Source organism: Pipistrellus hanaki, assembly GCF_964339955.1.
Source record: "Pipistrellus hanaki genome assembly, chromosome: 3".
Classification (NCBI taxonomy): domain Eukaryota; kingdom Metazoa; phylum Chordata; class Mammalia; order Chiroptera; family Vespertilionidae; genus Pipistrellus; species Pipistrellus hanaki.
Window position 1 is genome coordinate 83,488,389 of NC_140505.1, and position 19,066 is coordinate 83,507,454.

General features: G+C 40.2%; 1 protein-coding gene across 7 annotated transcripts in view; it reads right to left on the reverse strand.

Annotated features, from left to right (window-relative positions):
* The window catches only part of RUBCNL (rubicon like autophagy enhancer), a 61,505-nt gene that overhangs the window by 37,459 nt on the left and 4,980 nt on the right, over positions 1-19,066 (reverse strand). The window lies entirely within an intron of this gene.

The following is a 19,066-nucleotide window of genomic DNA, read 5'->3' on the forward strand; positions in this document are numbered from 1 at the left end:
AGCACCACTAACCCTACTTCATTCCAATACATACCATTGTTAACCATTTTATTCCTCTGAGACCTTTTCCTGAGTTAATATACATATCTCAGGTCAGAAATATGCTTTGTTTTCTTTTCTATATATACACATGGGATTATACTGGTCATATTCTATAACCTACCTTCTTTTCTCTCAATACTATGTCTTGAGGGTATATATCATACCATTCGTCTGAATTGTCTTACCACCTGTTATAGTATAAATGCATCATAGTTTACTTAGTTGCCTATTGATGCAAGTTTATTTTTAGTTTTCACTACAAAAAATATACAGCACTAAACATTTTTGCTCGTGTTGCTTTTTGTTGACTTTCTTTTACCAAATATTTTCTGTTACTATTCCAATTTTAATGCTGCCTCATAGTTCATGATGACATTCTCTATTTCCAAGAGAATGATGTCATGCTTTAAGTCATGTTTTACTCTCAATTCTCTATACTTCATATCTGCTTTTGTGTGTGGGAGATTACAGATATAAAATCATATGAAAAATACAAAGTCTCAAACAAATCTTGGTATTTTTTTTATAAACAGATTGAAGTCAATAATTAAAAAAGAATGATATTATTTACAACACCCCCCCCCCCCCCGCCAGGTACAGAATTGACTTAACTGCCTTGAACAAAAACAGACTTACTTATAAAAAGTAATTTTCATAAGCAGGTGCTTGCTCCACTTCCTTTAGAAATGTATTATTGCATTACACAAATGGGTGTTGGCTTTTCCAGGTTATAAAATGAGAATCTTTGAGAGCTGAAATAGGCACACTGAGATCAAAGCCATGTCTAAGGTCATAACTGGGTAGTGGTAGGGAGAAGATGACAAGCCAGGTTGAACACTCATTAAGGAACATGAGTTTCTTTGAGAGGCAGATTGACACAGAGGAGAGAGCAACAATTGGGACCTACTGATAAGTCCAGGCCCTACTGATAAGAGGTCAACATGACCATTTCTTGATCTTCAGATAATCCATAAGACACTATCATATAGTTGCTAGTTATGTTGCTTGTTGCCACACTGCTTAAAGTCTGTTAATTATTCAATTAGACAAATATTTCTTGAACATCTACCACATTGTCTTTATTTTGGTAGCACTAGGTTAACAGTTGTGATTAAAATAGGCTTCCTTTCCTCCAGTCATTTACATTCTGATGGAGGGAAGATAGTGACTAAACAAACATTCATATATTCCAAGTGCTGATAGGCAGTAGGTAATGTGTGACATCTTCTCAAAGTGCTTCCCACTGTCATAAATGGGGTCTTTTGAATAAGAGATGGTTAGGTACAAAGATAAAATCAATTTTCAAAAACATTTTAAAGGTAGAGAAGTCAAGTTGCAAAGCTTACTGTCATTTCTATAGAGATTTTCCTACACAGGCAGCAGCCAAGGCCCTAGAGACACAGATAGACTCCAAGACTCCCCAGCCAAGTCATTCTAGATGGGTCCCTGTCCATCAGTCAGTGGTCTTGTGGAGAATGATTGCATCACTAAGGCTGCTACAAAACCACATTAATGGCTGCAAAGATGCAACCTTTTTAAGAGGGTTGGGCGTGAGCCACCATGACCTTTATAGGGACCTCACAAGTCTTTCAGACCACTTTGTTGGCAGATGAGTGGCTTTAGCTCCTAATTTCCCTAACAATGTTGAAGTTACTTCTTGAATTGGCAGACTTAGGATTTAGGATTTCTCTGCCCCAGTACTACTAACTGAAAACATAAATAGGACCATCATAGCCAAGACTCATCTTAAATGCTAATTCCTCAGTGAGGCTTCCCTGGTCACTATAAATAATGGCAACTGCTCCGCTCCCTAATAGTTCCTCTCCCCTTCCCAATTCTTATTTTCTCTTTACTCCTTAGCACTAATCCCTATTTTATTTAAGCTCAGTGATTAATACCCACTAGAATGTTAAATCTCTTAGAGCAAGTTATAAATTTTTTATTTTAGACATTGTTTTGTTCCCAGAACTAGAAAGAAGCACATGTAAGTGCTCAATAAATATATACTGAGTATATACGTGAAAGAATGAACAAACAAATGAACAGTATCTAAATATGGTTATGTTGATTATTTCTGTTGCCCAAGAAAGTAAGTCAAGAAAAGATGTCACCCTTTAGAAAAAAATTGGAGATCGTGGCCTAAAATATCTGCCAACCACTTCCTTAGAAAGAATGTTAGAGAATAGGAATTACAAACAAGATTTGAGGCTAAAAAGTAAAATTTATTTCTATCCATTTTATGATGTCTTAATGCAAGCAAACAAAAAATGAATGGATCTTTAACCGTAGCAAGCATGTGAGCTCTTTGATTACCACAGTTCCCCAGAACCTCTTCACATCTTTTTGTAACCAAACACTTCTCTTCATGTTTGAGTTTAAACAAAGATTCATATCCCCAAAGATGTTGATAGACTCAAACTATCACATATCAAACAGAAAGCATGAAAAGTTCAATAATGTGATGCCACAGCTTCCATCACAGTGGCCAGGAATTAGAGTGAACTGCAATCTCACACAACTGCACCTTCACCACAGTACAAGCTGCACCCTCACCACAGTACGTGCTGAACACTCTGTTCTAATACTAAAAAACCTGGAGGGAAACTTATTGTAATGGTGGCATCACATGGACTCCTCTATGACCAACTTACCCTTTGGCAATGACTTAGTTTTGTCTGAAGAACACAGAGGAAGCACAGAAAACAGTTAAGGGAAATAGGTGGGGTGGGGTGGGGTGGGATTAGAAGGGGAAAACCCAATGAAGGCAAAGATGAAGGCACGCTACATATTTTATCTAAAAATACTGCATGGTTGCCCAAGACACATGAATAACTAACATCCTGTGGTCATTACATATGTTATACTTCCCACTCTCACTCTACACAATGATAAGTTGTGATATTTCAGGTTTTATTATGCCTATTTGAGAACTGAAATGGAGACCATTAGGGGACTTGCCCAATGTCTCACCATTAGTAATTAGCAAAAGTAGAACAAAAACTTAAGTCTGAAGCCTGATCCAAAGCTCTTTCCACTGGTATTTACATGTTCTGTCTGGACTAAAATTAGCAAGAAATTTTCTATTTTGTTAGCAGAGGAGGGCAGTTGGGGGTGATTGGGCAAGCAGGAGAGCAGTTAAGTGTCAATCAGGATGACAGGGAGTAACTAGGGGGTTTTCAGGCTGGCAAGCAGAAGTGGTTAGGAGCAATCATGCAGGCAGGCAGGTGAGCGGTTGGGAGCCAGTAGTCATGGATTGTGAGAGGGATGTCTGACTGTGGAATCAGGCCTAAACCAGCAGTCGGACACCCCCAAGGTGTCTTTTTGAGGTTCTAAATCTACTGGTAATAATGGCACATATCCGTGAATGTACTTAAACCAATGAATTGTACTATTGAATTGGGTGAATTGTATGTTATGTGAGTTCTATCTAAATCTCAATAATGTTGTCAAAAAAATAAAACGGGAAGAAGTACCCATCTCTCTTCAAAGCAGTTTAGGAAGACTAGCAAGCACTGGTATTTCTTAGGTTATAGATATCAAAGGAACATAAGCTATAAGTCAGGCTGTGAACAAAGGCATTGAAAGTTAAAAGGGGAAATAGAGAATAAATGAAGGCTGTGGACTTCAGAAGAAAGATATATTTGAACCCCAAGAAAGAATTTATCTGCTGAGATGGACTTCCTATGGTCAATCAAGAGCCCAAATTTTGTGAATATTACCAACCTGCAGTCATTTGCTGATAAGGAATGCACTCTATACACCAGGAAGACCCTCAGAATAAGCCTATGCCCTGCTTATTTATGCCACATGAGTCAACTATTATAAGGGAGTTCCTAGCTTCCTTTTTATGACCAAGGAACTTAGACCAGCCCCATCCAAACAGAATAGCACACTCTGGATGCCTCATTTAGAAAAAACAGACCTAATTGGGAACTTGGGTGGGAACTTTGGCTATAAAAGGCTTAGTTGAATACAATTTAGGTTTCTACATGAATCTGTGTCTCTGGAGCTATAGCTCATTTTCATCAAGTCAATTCTTTTTTATACACTACTAGAGGCCTGGTGCACGAGTTCATGCATCAGTGGGGTCCCTCGGCCTGGCCTGTGGGATGGGGCCAAAACCAGCTCTCTGACATCCCCAATGGGTCCCAGATTGTGAGAGGGCACAGTGCAGGCTGAGGGACTCCACCGGTGCACAATCAGCACCACGGAGGGATGCAGGAGGTTGGCCTGAGGAGGAGGGATTGTGGGAGGGCTCCAGACCCCAGCAACAAGCTAACCTACCAGTTGGAGTGTCTGTCCCCTGGTGGTCAGTGCACATTATAGCATGCAGTTGAGTTGCCTTAGCATATCATTAGAATATTATGCTTTGATTGGTTGAATGGCTATCAGAAGACTGAACACTTAGTATAATAGAATTTTATTACATAGGATTATAGTCTAAAGTTAATTTTGATTTATAAAGGAATACTTAATAAATGTGTATAACATAGATATAGAGAGACAAAAGAAAATAGAGGTGAAAATACCATCACAGCACCATCTAGAAAAATAAAAATAAAGAACAAGGGCTGGTAAAGACAGATCATCAGCATGATGCCAGCAGTGATTGGGCATTGACTGCCAAATCCTATGCTAAGGGCTTCAGGCATCCTTCCTTACCTTGAAGCCAGCACTGCAAGGAAGATTCTGCTGGTTCTGATTTATAGATGTGAAACAAAGTCAAAGAGGTTCAGTACCATGGTTGTTTATCTTTTAGAAATATATTCAGAAGTATTTAAAAGTAATTTACAGAAATTCTTGAATTTGCTTAAAACAATACAATGGGAAGTGCTGTCGGTTAATATGGATAAAACACAATTGGTCATAATAATAACTGTTGAAGATGGGAAAAGGGTACTTGTTTACTATTATGTCTACTTTTCAGTTTGAAATTTTTTCATCAAAAAATTCCCTAAATTTAAGAGAACAAAAACACAACACAACATTTGTTGTATTTGTCCATGTATACTTAAGTTACCTCTCTGACCTCTTTATCTATTACCTATACACACCTCTATCTCCATACCTCTTCTGCAATCCCTTTTGCCCTCTTCCACCCCTCTATCTTTATTCAAGTTTATTCAGATTGAGATTCACCATCAACCTTTTTAAAACTTTTTCCCTACAAATATATACTATCCCCATTTACTGTATCTACCATTTTATTATGCCTTATTTTTTTCGATAGCACTCATCTTACCCATCATCATTAATTTATAACTAATACATGGCATTTACTATGTGTCTGGCACTGTTCTAAATTTTCTATATACACACATAATCTATAATCCTAACAACTTAGGACATCAATATATTCATTTTACAGATAAGAAACTGAGGCACAGCTAGTATGTAGGGACAGTTTACACTCCAAGCTAGTCTTGCTCCCAAGTCTGAAGTCTCACCCAAAATATCACAGAGGTGAAGCGAAGACAATGTCAAAAAGCACCAAACACAGAGTAGCTGCTGAGAATCCAGCAATATCACTGACATGCTTATCTCTCTCAGCCCAAATATCACAGAGAACAAGTATAAACTAAGAGTGAGCAACCAAAAGCAAAACAAAACAACAAACAAACAAACAAAAACAGGATATCCCAACATAGTGGCCAGCAGGATGGCAGGGAGGAAGAAAATATGAGTGAGTAAAGGGTAAGAGGGGAGAGTGTGGACATATGTGGTGTGTGGGGGATGAGTGAGGAAGAGTTATATCTCACAGAAGTCTTAGGGACTGGCAGATCAGGCTCTCCTGGACGCAGAGACCCTGCTACCACCACAGGCATTCCCAGATCAGTACGAATCTGATGAGAAGCTCATGCCATCTTGAAGGGGGCCTGAGGAGGCCTGGAACCCAGGCACACCAACACCCAGACTATCCTAAACTCACACAGTGAGCTGCTGGCCAGCCATAATTTGCAAGGGATGACTGCCACATCCCTATACTGAGTGGCATGCTACCTCACCTCTGGCTCCAAGACATCTGCAATGAGCACACACCAGAGAAAACTCTTGAACTGCGCTAAAGAACCCTGTGCTCCAGGATCCCACTCTTTAGGATGCCACACTGAGTTCATACCAGGGAGATCCCACATTCCTCCCTGCCCAGGCACATCCTGATGGACCCAGCCAGAGATACCTGGCACAGTGCCCCACCCAGACTCCAGGACCATGCTGATGGTGCAAGCCAGAGGTATACAGCGTGGCACCCACCTCAGGCCCTAGGACCTCACTAAATATGCAAGCCAGTGGTACCCAAAACCCCACCCATGTCCCAGGACCATGCTAAATGTGTGATCCAGAGGCACTTGGTGCCCCACTCAGGCTCCAGGACCATGCTGATGGTGTGAGCCTGAAGGACCTATAGCACCACCCTTCCCTGGGCAATGAATTGCATGCCAGAGGCTATGAGACCTTGTAGGGCAGTGGTTGGCAAACTGCAGCTTGAGAGCCACATGCAGCTCTTTGGCCTCTTTAGTGTGGCTCTTCCACAAAATACCACAGACAGTGTGATTGAAACTTCATGGCCCACGCTCAGAAGTTGGTTTTCAGGTCTCAAAAGAAATTTCAATAGTTGTACTTTGATATTTGGCTTTGTTGACTAATGAATTTACTGACCACTGTCATAGGGAGTCCCACACCAGAGAAATTGTGCATGAGCCCCTGCAAATCCCCAGCATCTGCAATGGACAACTGAGGGACCAGGCATGTGGAGGAAGAAAGTAAAACTCAGACCAGAGGCAATAAAGGCATAAGATTCAAGGCAGACTCAGCCTCTGAGCTAAGTATCCCTGGACCATTAGACCACTGGGGGCTTCAACCTCTTGGACCTCAAGCAGGTTGCCCAGGGCCAGAAAAATCCCCAAAAGAAAGAATAGGAAGACTCACTAGAAAAGAAACTAAATGAAATGGGAGGCATGAAAATAGTGAGAAAGAATTCAGAGTAATGGTTACAAGGATGTACAAATGTTTGGAAATAAATTTATCAACATGTGTAAGAATCAAGAGGAAATGAAGAATGACATAGCTGCAATAAATAACACAAGGGAAGGTTTCAACAGCAGACTAGAAGAACATGAGGACTGAATCAGTAAATTAGAAGACAAGGCAGGAAAAAAATACCCAATCTGAATAGGATTTGCGGGGAGGGGATAAAAAAGCAGGAGAGTTTCAATGAAAAGAAGCAACATTCACATAATAGAAATGTCATAAGAAGAAGAAGCTGATCAAGGAATAGAAAACCTATTTGAAGAAATAATGACAGATAACTTCCCTGACCTGGGGAAGAAAAAGTGACACAGCACAGAGTCCCAAAAAAGATAAACTCAAAAAGAGGCACACTAAGACACATCATAATTAGAATGGCAAATTTTAACTACAAGAAAACATTTTAAGGGCTTCAAGAGAGATACAGAAAGTTACCAAAAGGGATCACCCCTTAGACACTATTGAATGATTTCTCAACAGAAACACATCAAGCCTGAAGGAAATAGAATGAAATATTACAAAGAGATAAAAACCAAGTGACTAAATTCAAGAATATTATACTCAGCAAGACTATCATTCAAAATTGAAGTTGAAATCAGGAACTTCATAGACAAAAACAGGCTAAGGGAATTTATTACAACCAAATCAGCAATGCAAAAAATACTAAAAGAACTATGTAGGAAGAAGGAATAGAAAGAGAGAGAAACACAAACATAAAGAAGAAAAATGGCAACAAATAAGTACCTATCAACAATAACCTTTGCCGAAACCGGTTTGGCTCAGTGGATAGCGTGTCGGCCTGCAGACTGAAAGATCCCGGGTTCGATTCCGGTCAAGGGCATGTACCTTGGTTGTGGGCACATCCCCAGTAGGGGGTGTGCAAGAGGCAGCTGATCGATGATTCTCTCTCATCGATGTTTCTAACTCTCTATCCCTCTCTCTTCCTCTCTGTAAAAAAATCAATAAAAATATATATTAAAAAAACACACACACACAAAAACAATAACCTTAAAAGAAAATGGATTAAATACCCCAATCAAAATACATAGAGTGGCGGAATGAATAAGAATACACAACTTGCCAAAACCGGTGAGGCTCAGTGGATAGAGCGTCAGCCTGTGGACTGAAAGGTCCCAAGTTCAATTCTGGTCAAGGGCATGTACCTTGGTTGCGAGCACATCCCCTGTAGGGGGTGTGCAAGAGGCAGCTGATTGATGATTCTCTCTCATCGGTGTTTCTAACTCTCTATCCCTCCCTCTTCCTCTCTGTAAAAAAATCAATAAAATATATCTAAAAAAAAAGAATACACAACTGATATATATATATGTTATCTACAAGAGACACACCTCAGAACAAAAGACTCACACAGACTTTAAGAAAAGGAATGGAAAAAAAATTTTAGGCAAATGAAAATGAAAAGAAAGCTGGGGTAGCAATACTTACATCTGACAAAAATAGACCTCAAAATGAAGGCCATAACAAGAGATAAGGAAGGCCACTTCAAAAAACCAAAGGGATTGATACAACAAGAGGATGTAACTCTGGTAAATATATATGCACCCAATATAGGAACAACTCTATACCAACAAACTGGACAACCTAGACGAAATGGACATATCCCTAAAAAAAAAAAAAAAAAGCAATCTTCCAAAACTCAATCAGGAAGAATAAGAAAACCTAAATAAGCCAATAACTACTGATGAAATTGAAGCAGTAATTTAAAAAACTTACAGAAAACAAAACCCTGGTCTGGATGGCTTCACAGGGTAGTTTTACCAAACATTCAAAGAAGAATTAACACCTACCCTCCTCAGACTACCCAAAAAAATTCAAGAGGAAGGAATACTTCCAAGCTCTTTTTATGGAGCCAGTATTACCCTAACCCCCAAACCATATAAAAGCACTACAAAGAGAGATCATTACAGGCCAATATTCCTGATGAACATAGATGGTAGAATTCTCAACAAAATATTATCAATGCATTAAAAAGATAAGAAACCATGACCAAGTGGTAATTATTCCAGGGATGCGATGCTATGTCAATATCCACAAATCTATAAACATGATACATCACATAAACAAGTTGAAAGACAAAAAGTACATGATCATATCAATTGATGCAGAAAAAGCATTTGACAAAAACCAACACTTTTTAATTGTTTTTAAATATGTTGTTATTTATTTCAGAGAAGAAGGGAGAGGGAGAAATAGATAGAAATATCAATGATGATGAGAGAATCATTGATCAGTTTACCTCCCGCATATTGTCTATTGAGGATCGACCCCAAAACTCAGGCATGTGCCCTTGACATGAATGGAACCTGGGATCCTTGAGTCTGAAGGCTGATGCTCCATCCATAGAGCCAAACCAGCCAGAACCCACACATTTTTTATAAAAAACTATCAGCAAAGTGGAAATAGAGGTATCATACCTCAACATAATAAAAGCCTTATATCACAAACCTACAGCCAACATCATACTTAATGGGCAAATACTAAAACCATTTCCCCTAAGAAAAGGAATAAGACAGGGATGTTCACTTTTACTACTCCTCTTCGACATAGTACTGGGAGTGCCAGCCATAGTGATCAGACAAGAAGAAGCTATAACAGACATCTAAATTGGAAAAGAAGAAGTAAAACTGTCATTATTTGTAGATGGCATGATTTTGAACATAGAAAACCCTAAAGACTCCATTAAAAAACAAACAAACAACAAAAAAAACACCTTAGATTTAATAAATGAATTTGGCAATGTAGCAGGTTACAAAATTAATACCTAGAAATCTATGGCATTTTTTACACAAATAATAAATTCACAGAAAGAGAAACTAAAAAAAAAAAAATCCCATTTACCATTGCAACAAAAAAAATTAAGATACCTAGGAATAAGTTTAACTAAGAAGATAAAAGACCAGAGCTTGGAAAACTACAGGATGCTGAAAAAGAAATAATGATATAAACACATGGAAAATTATATCATGTTCATGAATTGGTAGAATCAGGATCATTAATATGTCCATACTATCCAAAGTGATCTGTAGGTTCAATGTAATCCTCATTAAAATAACAAAGGCATATTTCACAGACTCAGAACAAACTCTCAAAAATTAATATGGAATATTTTTTTAAAAAAGACCCCAAATAGGTGCATCAATCAAGAAAGAACAAAATTGGAGGAATCACAATACCATATATTAAGTTATATTACAAAGCCACTATAATCAAAACAGCCAGGTATTGGCATAAGAACAGACATATAGACCAATGGAACAAAATAAAGAATCCAGAAATCAGCCCAAACCATTATGCTCAATTAATATTTGACAAAAGAGGCAAGAGCATACAATGGAGTCAAGACAGTCTCTTCAATAAATGGAGTTGGGAAAATTGGACAGATACATGCAAAAAAATGAAACTAGACTGCCACTTACACCATACACAAAAATAAATTCAAAATGGATAAAAGATTTAATTATAAAAAGGGAAACCATAAAAATCTTAGAAGAATCCATAGGCAGCAACATATCTCCTAGCAATATGTTTACTGATACATTTCCTAGGACAATGGAAACTAAGAAGAAAATAAACTAATGGGACTACATCAAATATAAAGCTCCTGTCAGCAAAAGAAACCATCAACAAAACAAGATAGGCCACTACATGGGAGAACATACTTGCCAATGTTACTTCTGATAAGGGTTTAACCTCTAAAATTTATAGGAAACTCATACAACTTAACAAAAGGAAGATAAACAATCCAATTACTAAACGGGCAAAGGATCTAAATAGACACTTCTCAGAAGTGGACGTACAGAAGGCCAAGAAACATATGGAAAAATGTTCAAAGTCACTAATCATCAGAAACGAGCAAATTAAAACTACAATGGGATATCACCTCACACCTGTCTGAATGGCTACCATCGACAAATCAACAATGACAAGTGCTGGTGAAAATGTGAAGAAAAGGGAACCCTACTATCGGGTCTAGTAATAATTAATGTCGTTTTTAAACATTTGTTAAAAATCTTGCTTGGCGTTGACTTGTATTGAAATAACCTTCAAACACGTGGTATCTACAGAACGTGTGAAGTGCAATTAACAAGTTTTTCTTGAAAAAGTTTGTGTTTGGTTTGGTTTTTGTTGCAAAACTAGGGCTAAGAAGATGGCGGATGAAGAGCATATTCGGCACTGCATGCTTTACGAGTTCCAATTAGGAAGAAAAGCAAGTGAGGCTGCAAAAAACATCTGTAGTGCTCTTGGTCAAGATGCAGTTAGCGCCAGAAAATGCCAGCGTTGGTTTGAGAAATTTCGCAAGGGAAATTTTTCGTTAGATGACAAGAGTGGTCGAGGCCGTGTGTCCAATTTTGATCAAGAAGCTCTTCAAGCTCTTTTGGTGCAAAATCCTCAAATTACCCAACAAGAGCTTGCGACAACTTTAAATTGTTCACAAAAAAAAATTTCCAATCAATTGCGTGCACTTGGCAAAGTCCAAAAGTTTGGAAAATGGGTTCCTCATGAGTTGATCGACAACAACCGTAATCAAAGAGTCACAATTTGCAGTTCGCTCCTCTCTTGTCAAAACCGTTTGCCGTTTTTTAGAGCAAATCGTTACCGGAGATGAAGAATGGGTGCTGTATGTTAATTTGAAAAGGCGGCCTCAATGGTTGGACAAAAATGAGGCTCCGCAGCCCACGCCAAAACCTGACTTGCATGCGAAAAAAGTGATGTTGTGTGTTTGGTGGAATTTTAAAGGAATTCTTCATTATGAACTTTTACCATCTAACCAAACCATTACAAGTGCAGTGTATAGTGCCCAATTGGAAAGGTTAGCCCAAGCTTTAAGAGAAAAAGAACCCGCGCTGATTAATCGGAAGGGCGTAATTCTTCACCACGATAACGCACGACCGCATACTGCAAGAATCACTGCTGAAAAACTGCGCCAGTTGGAATGGGAAGTTCTCCCTCAACCTGCATATTCTCCTGATATTGCCCCTTCCGATTACCATTTGTTTCGTTCTTTGCAAAACTTTCTTCTTGGAAAAAAATTTAATAATGAAGAATGCCTCAAAAATGCATTGACCGAATTTTTTGCATCAAAATCACAAGAATTTTACAACAGAGGGATTAAAATGCTTCCTGAGCGTTGGGCACAAGTAGTAGAAAACAACAGCAACTATATTGTTGATTAAATTTTGTTGTATTGTTTAAATAAATTCTATTTAAAAAAGTATTAGAAAACGACATTAATTATTACTAGACCTAATACACTGCTGGTGGGAATGCAGACTGGTGCAGCAACTATGGAAAACTATGGAAAACATTTTAAAAATTAAAAATGGAACTCCCATTTGACCCAGTGATCCAAATTCTAGGAATATATCCTAAGAGACTGAAAAAATAATGAGAAAGAATGCATGCACCTCTATTCTCATAGTAGTTCAATTTACAATAGCTAAGATTTTGAAACAACCTAAATGCCAATCCACAGTTGAATGGATTAAATAACTGTGGTACATCTACACAATGGAATACTATGCTGCTGTAAAAAAGAAAGAACTCTTACCATTTGCAGCAGCATAGATGGACCTGGAGAGCATTATGCTAAGTGAAATAAGCCAGTCAGAGAAAGATAAGTATGACATGATCTCACTCATTTGTGAAATTTAATAAACAGCATAAATTGATAAACAAAAATAGATCCAGAGACATAGAAACATTGAACCAATCATCAAACCTCAATGGGAAGGCAGGGGAGGATCTGGGGGGCATTTCTTTTTTTTTTTTTTTTTTTTTTTTTTGGTGAGGGGAGAAGGGTAATAGATCAACCAGAGTTTGTATACATATAAGCATAACCAATATAACCAAAGGACACAGACAATAGGGGGGTGAAAGCCTGGACTGGGAGGCATGGACAGGCTTGAAGAGGTCAATGGGGGAAAAGGGGGTCATATTTAATACTTTCAACAATAAAAAATTTAAAAATAATCCTTTCTAACAAAGGGGTAATATGCAAATTGACCATCATTCCAATACACAAGATGGCCACCCTCATGTGGTCAAAGATGCCACCACAAGATGGCCAGCATTGGTAGGGAACAGGCCTGCAAGGGAGGGCAGTTGGGGGCAATCAGGCCTACAGGTGAGGATAGTTAGGGGCGACCAGCCTGCAGGGAAGGGCAATTAGGGAGGACCAGGCCTGCAGGGGAGGGCAGTTGGGGTCAATTGGGCCAGCAGGGGAGCAGTTAGGTGTCAATCAGAGATGCCTCCACAAGATAACCAGCAGGGGAGGGCAGTTGTGGGCAATCAGGCCAGCAGTCAGGCATCCCTCGAGGAGTCCCAGATTAGAGACAGTGCAGGCTGGGTTGAGGGAGACCCTCCCCCTTCACCAGGCACGAATTTTGTATACCAGGCCTCTGGTAAATAAAATAAAATAAAATAAAATAAAATAAAATAAAATAAAATAAAATAAAATAAAATAAAATAAATAAAATAAATAAAATAAAATAATAAAATAAAATAATAAAATTATGACCATTTTATATGTGAAAATAAAATAAAAACAAATGCTGCATTAAAAAACAAACAGATTTTTATATAGGTCCTAGGGCAGTTTAAATTGCAATCAAAATGTGTCAATTGAGTCTGAGTTTGTTGTCTTGTAAAATTAATGAAGTCTCAGACAAAAACAGTCAGTGGTACTGAAGTTTATTGAGAGAAGCCAGTCCTGAAAATGTGCAGCTGGGGTTCCAAGAGTAGGCCAGTGTCCAGAGCTTCCTTTCCATGTTACAGTCAGGAGTAGTTCAGCATCCAAAGTAATTAAAGTCTAATAGTCCATGGGTGAAGGCCCACATAGCCATAAGCCACATGGGCAACAGGGAACACATCTCCTGCCATCAACCCAAGAACCTAGCATGCCGGGAGGAGAGGGTGAGAGGAAGTGCATACTTCTTAAGGATACAGCCTTACTAGTTCCTGATTGGTCTTTACAAAGAATTCTGCCTTAATAACATTCTTGGGATTGGTTAGATGCCTCATTGTCCTGTGATTGGTTATCTTAAAGCTGCCTGTCATAAAGTTCATGCCTCTTGCATGTGCCCTTCCTTCCCCATCAAGTTGGGGTGTCTTAGTAACTCCACCTAGTTGGGTTCCTGTTTTTCTTCTCCTTCCTCCTCTAAGGTGCCAGTTCCTGTTCTGTCTAGCTTCCCTTAATCTCCTCAAAATGATTTAACATTTGAGCAATATTGTTTAAACTACGCATTCACAAATGTTCAAATCTCCTCACCTACCAGATTTAAAGTGGCCATATGTACCAAAATCTGTCTTATAAGTCAATCTTATATAATAAAAGCCTAATATGCTAAGTGTCTGGTCGTCTGGCCAGCCATTTAACCAAAGTGTAATCTATATACATTTAATGACAGGTCACTATGACGCCCCACTGTGGCCAGTTAACTGCCTAATCAGGTACATAGGTCTCCCTTTTTTCCCATTGACCCAAGATCTCGCTATGTGGTTAGCTGACACTGATCACTGGCCAGCATTGCAGCTTTACTTATTCCTCTGCTCAAACCTGCTCTTTTTCCATTCTTCCCAGTTACTGTTCTTAAAATATTCTATATAATTAAGAGGGAATATGCTACTTGACCCTCATGCCATTGCAAAGGTGGTGATGCCCACAGCCAATAAGGAGGAAATATGGGAGCCTGAATCAGGCCCCATTTTAGATGAGAGAATGGTTGTGGGCAGTGACACAGAGCTTTTAGAGTTATCAGATTTAACAAATAAAAATATAGAACCCTCCAGTAAAATCTGAATCCTATCTAATAAAGAGGGAATATGCGAACTGACCCTCACACCATCACAAAGATGGCAGTGCCCATAGCCAATAAGGAGAGAATATGCTAATTGACTGCCACACCTCAAAGTTGGCAGCACCCACAGCCACAAGATGATGATGTCCAGACCCTTCAGCCCCCTGAGGTGCAGGTAACCAGGGCCAGCCAAGGCTTGTGCTTCTGACAGTGACAGCGACAGAGGTGCGATAGGTCATCACCATCCCCTGATCGCCAGGTTGCCTCCCACCCCTGAGGCCTCCCAGACTGTGAGAGGGGGCAGGCCAGGCTGAGTGAGCCCCCCATCCAGTGCACGCATTTTCATGTACTGGGCCTCTAGTCATTTAATAAGTACTGCTCACTACCAGACTCTGCCATCCCGATCAAGTGCAGGGCTGGGTGGCCAAACACTCCACCTTCTACCCTGGCCAGCCCAACCCCCAATTGGCCTGCCCCACCATGATAGGCCCACAGACCCTCCGCCTGGCGGGCCCCACCTCTGATCACCCCACACCCCAATAGGAGGTGGGGCCAGCCGGCCAATCTCCTGCAGGCTCTTCTCCCACCCAGCCCACCCCAGATGGGCCTTCCTACCCTGATCGGGGCAGAGTTGGCTGGCCAAACAACTATGGCCCCTCCCCTAGGCCACTGGCCCCCAATCAGCACCCCCATCCCATTCGAGGGCAGGGTAAGCCAGCTCACTGCCCATTGCCCCTTCCCATGGCTGGCCCCTCACAGCCCCTTCTCTGAGCCAGCCTGGCCATGATCGGCCCTCATTGGGGTGGGTCAGCTGGCCAACCTCCTGCCATCTCCTCCTCCCGACAGACCCAGTCCCAATCTGTCCTGATTGGGGTCAGGCAGGCCAGACCCCACTTGTGCACAAATTTGTGCACTGGGCCTCTAGTATGCTAATGATATGCTAAGGCTGCTCAACCACTCACTATGATGTGCACTGACCACAAGGGGGCAGACAGTCAACCAGCTGACCAGTAGCTATGATTGCATTGACCATCAGGGGGAGACACTCTGACCAGTAGGTTAACTTGCTGCTGGGGTCTAGATGATTGAGATTGACACACCCTGGAGCCCTCCCATGGTCCCTCCTCAGTTGGCCAACCTCATGCATCCCTCCCTGGCCCCAATTGTGCACCAGTGGGGTCCCTCAGCCTAGCCTGCACCCTCTTGCAGTCCTAGCTGAAGCACCACCACCCCTGCCCAGAGTGCATGAGTTTCATGCACTGAGCCTCTAGTTTTCAAATAAGGAGAGAATATCTGACTCTTTACTCTCAATTTCTTTTGTCTTTATCTGAGAGTGGTAATTTAAGCTGGTGGCTTCTGACATTTTGATAAGTTACTCCATTTTCCTGGGTCTCTCCCATCTATACAAGAGGTAGACATGTTATTAAACTTTAACTTTTTTTTCTCCTGCTAATCTATATCATGTCAATTTGACTATTAGACCAGCCAGCAGGACCTAAAAGGGTAGAGGAAATGCTTCCTCCTTGACAAAGCAAAAAACAAAAACAAAACAAAACAAAACACAACAACAGCAACAACAACAACTAAAAACCTTTGAAGCTTAATTTATATTTAACTCTTTAAAAAAAAAAAAAAAAATATATATATATATATATATATATATATATATATATATATATAATTATTGATTTTTTACAGAGAGGAAGAGAGAGGGATAGAGAGTTAGAAACATCGATGAGAGAGAATCATTGATCAGCTGCCTCTTGCAAACCCCCAACTGGGGATGTGCCCACAACCAAGGTACATGCCCTTGACCAGAATCGAACTCGGGACCCTTGAGTCCGTAGGCTGACACTCTATCCACTGAGCCAAACCGGTTTCGGCTATATTTAACTCTTTTACTAAATGTAGGGAGGATGATCCAAGAGCAGAACTAAAGTTATTTTAGTGGGGGGAAATCAACAAGCAATGTTCAAACTTAACTCAGGCAAATCACATGAAGTGTGTTGTTAATTTTATAACTGCAGAAATGTCCTCTCTTCTTTGTCTCCTCTTGATTTAAAATGGCCTTCTCCAGTCTAGGAGCATCATGACTCACCTGCCTCCCTCTTTTCTTGCCTGTCCATTCCCTTAATCACTTAGCCCTTTGGACATCAGATTCTGGTTAGCATCTAACAGTCTTAGAAACAAAGGCTGGGTCTGTTTACCATAGAGACAGAGCTTCAGTCAAAATAAAGATAACATCTAAGCCCAGTTGTGTTTCAGCTCCACACCCAGAAAGGCAGAAAAATCCTACTGATCACATCCTTGCTAAGCCAGATACAATGACCCTATGGCTGACATCAGGACCAAATGCAGACCCTAACTCCCTTAGTCATCATAATTTTTGTTTTCCCTCTATATAATCCATCCCCTGGGGAGCCAGGTTTTAGAGAATTAACTCACCTGTGTGTATGGGCTTAGTGCCATTCCTTAAATAAACCCTTGCTTTCTTTGCTGTTGGCATTTTATTGGGCTTTGATGTCTGCAAACAAATAAACCCCTTCAGTTCTGTAACAATTTTTAGCTTCTATTCATTTGCCATTTTCCAGCCTAATGTTAAAAATTAGTCTTGTTTTTTATCTCTGAGAACTGTTTCACTGCCACAGTTCACTCTTTTAGTGAGAAATAAAGCATTCAATTTGGAATCATTATCATCATTTTGTGGATGAAGAAAATTGAGGGACAGAAAAAGGAAGAAAAGTAAACACCACATAGCAACCCAGTGGCATTCTCAGGGTCCAAGCTCTGGAACCTTGTTCCAGAGCCTTTAGTAGCACCCCTCAGGCCATCCCTATTTGTGGGATTAAACACAATGCAGAAGTTAAAAAAAAAGGGGGTCCCAATTTTAATTTTTATACCAGTCTGAGAGAAATGAATTACTAGCCACATCATCTTGGGCAAGGCTCTCTGCTTCAGTTTCTTTACAGGATTATTGTGAGAACTAAATGAATTGCATTATACATATCTCAGTCTGACACACATATACTATAAAATTTAGCTTTATTATCACCATCAGTATGATTTTATAAAGACTTACAGTTTAGTTTAAGTCAGCATAATAAAGGAGATCTAGTTTTGTTTTTCACCTCTTAACTGAGTGATGCTTCAACTCCTGTTTGTTAATCAAAATGGAAAAAAAAATTCAGAAGCCTTATTTGGAATCATGGTAAGATACAATATGACACCTGGGCACTAGTAACACTCATGTTTATAATCTCGGGCAAGTTGAACATGCATGTGTGTGTATATATATATATATATATATATATATATATATATATATAGAGAGAGAGAGAGAGAGAGAGAGAGAGAGAGAGAGAGTCCATAATGTCCAAAACGATGGAATGGATGACTGAACACTGGAAGTCAGTCCTCTGATGACCCAGCACTGACTGCTGAGGGCTTTGCGGATAAGGCCCAGAGAGAGGCCCAGAGAAAGAAGCAGGGTATGATCCACAGCATCTGAGGGAGCTGTTGACCAGCACCTTGCCTCTTTTTCTCTCCAGGCCTCATCAGCAGCTGCAGGGGCCGCTGATCAGCCCCGCCTCTTTGATCAGGCCCGGAGATAGGCCCAGAAATGCTGACTGGCATAGAAACCAACCAATCAGAACCTAATCTGAGTAAACAGTGAAGGCAGAACCTAAGGTTGGGGCTGAGGAGAGATTTTTAAGGACAAAAGCTGTTTCATGTAAAGTGTAAGAAAGCAGTTCAATGGGAGATTCAAGATGATGGCTTAGGTAAACACACCTAAATTGCTGCCATGCACAACAATTTCAAAACTACAACTAAAAGGCAAAATGTCTATCACCCAGAACCACAGGAAAGCTGGCTGAAAGAAAGCTCTACAACTAGACCGAAAGATAAAGGAGCATTCAGGACACAAGTGCTGAAAACTGAGGTACAGAGGTGCACGCGCGATACGGGCTGGTGGCGGATCCCAGCTGGTGGAGGGCATTGCTTTCTTCAATCTGAAGAGAGACAATCTCCCAATCTCTCTGAAATCTAGTTTCTGAGGAGAAGCTAGACTATCTGCCATTGGGTCAGAAAGTGAGGGTGGCTTGCTTGCAGAGCTGCGCTCTAGAATAATTGTTTGCTGTGCTGGGGCGCAAGATGCTGGGACATGGTCAGAGAGGCAGAGAGAG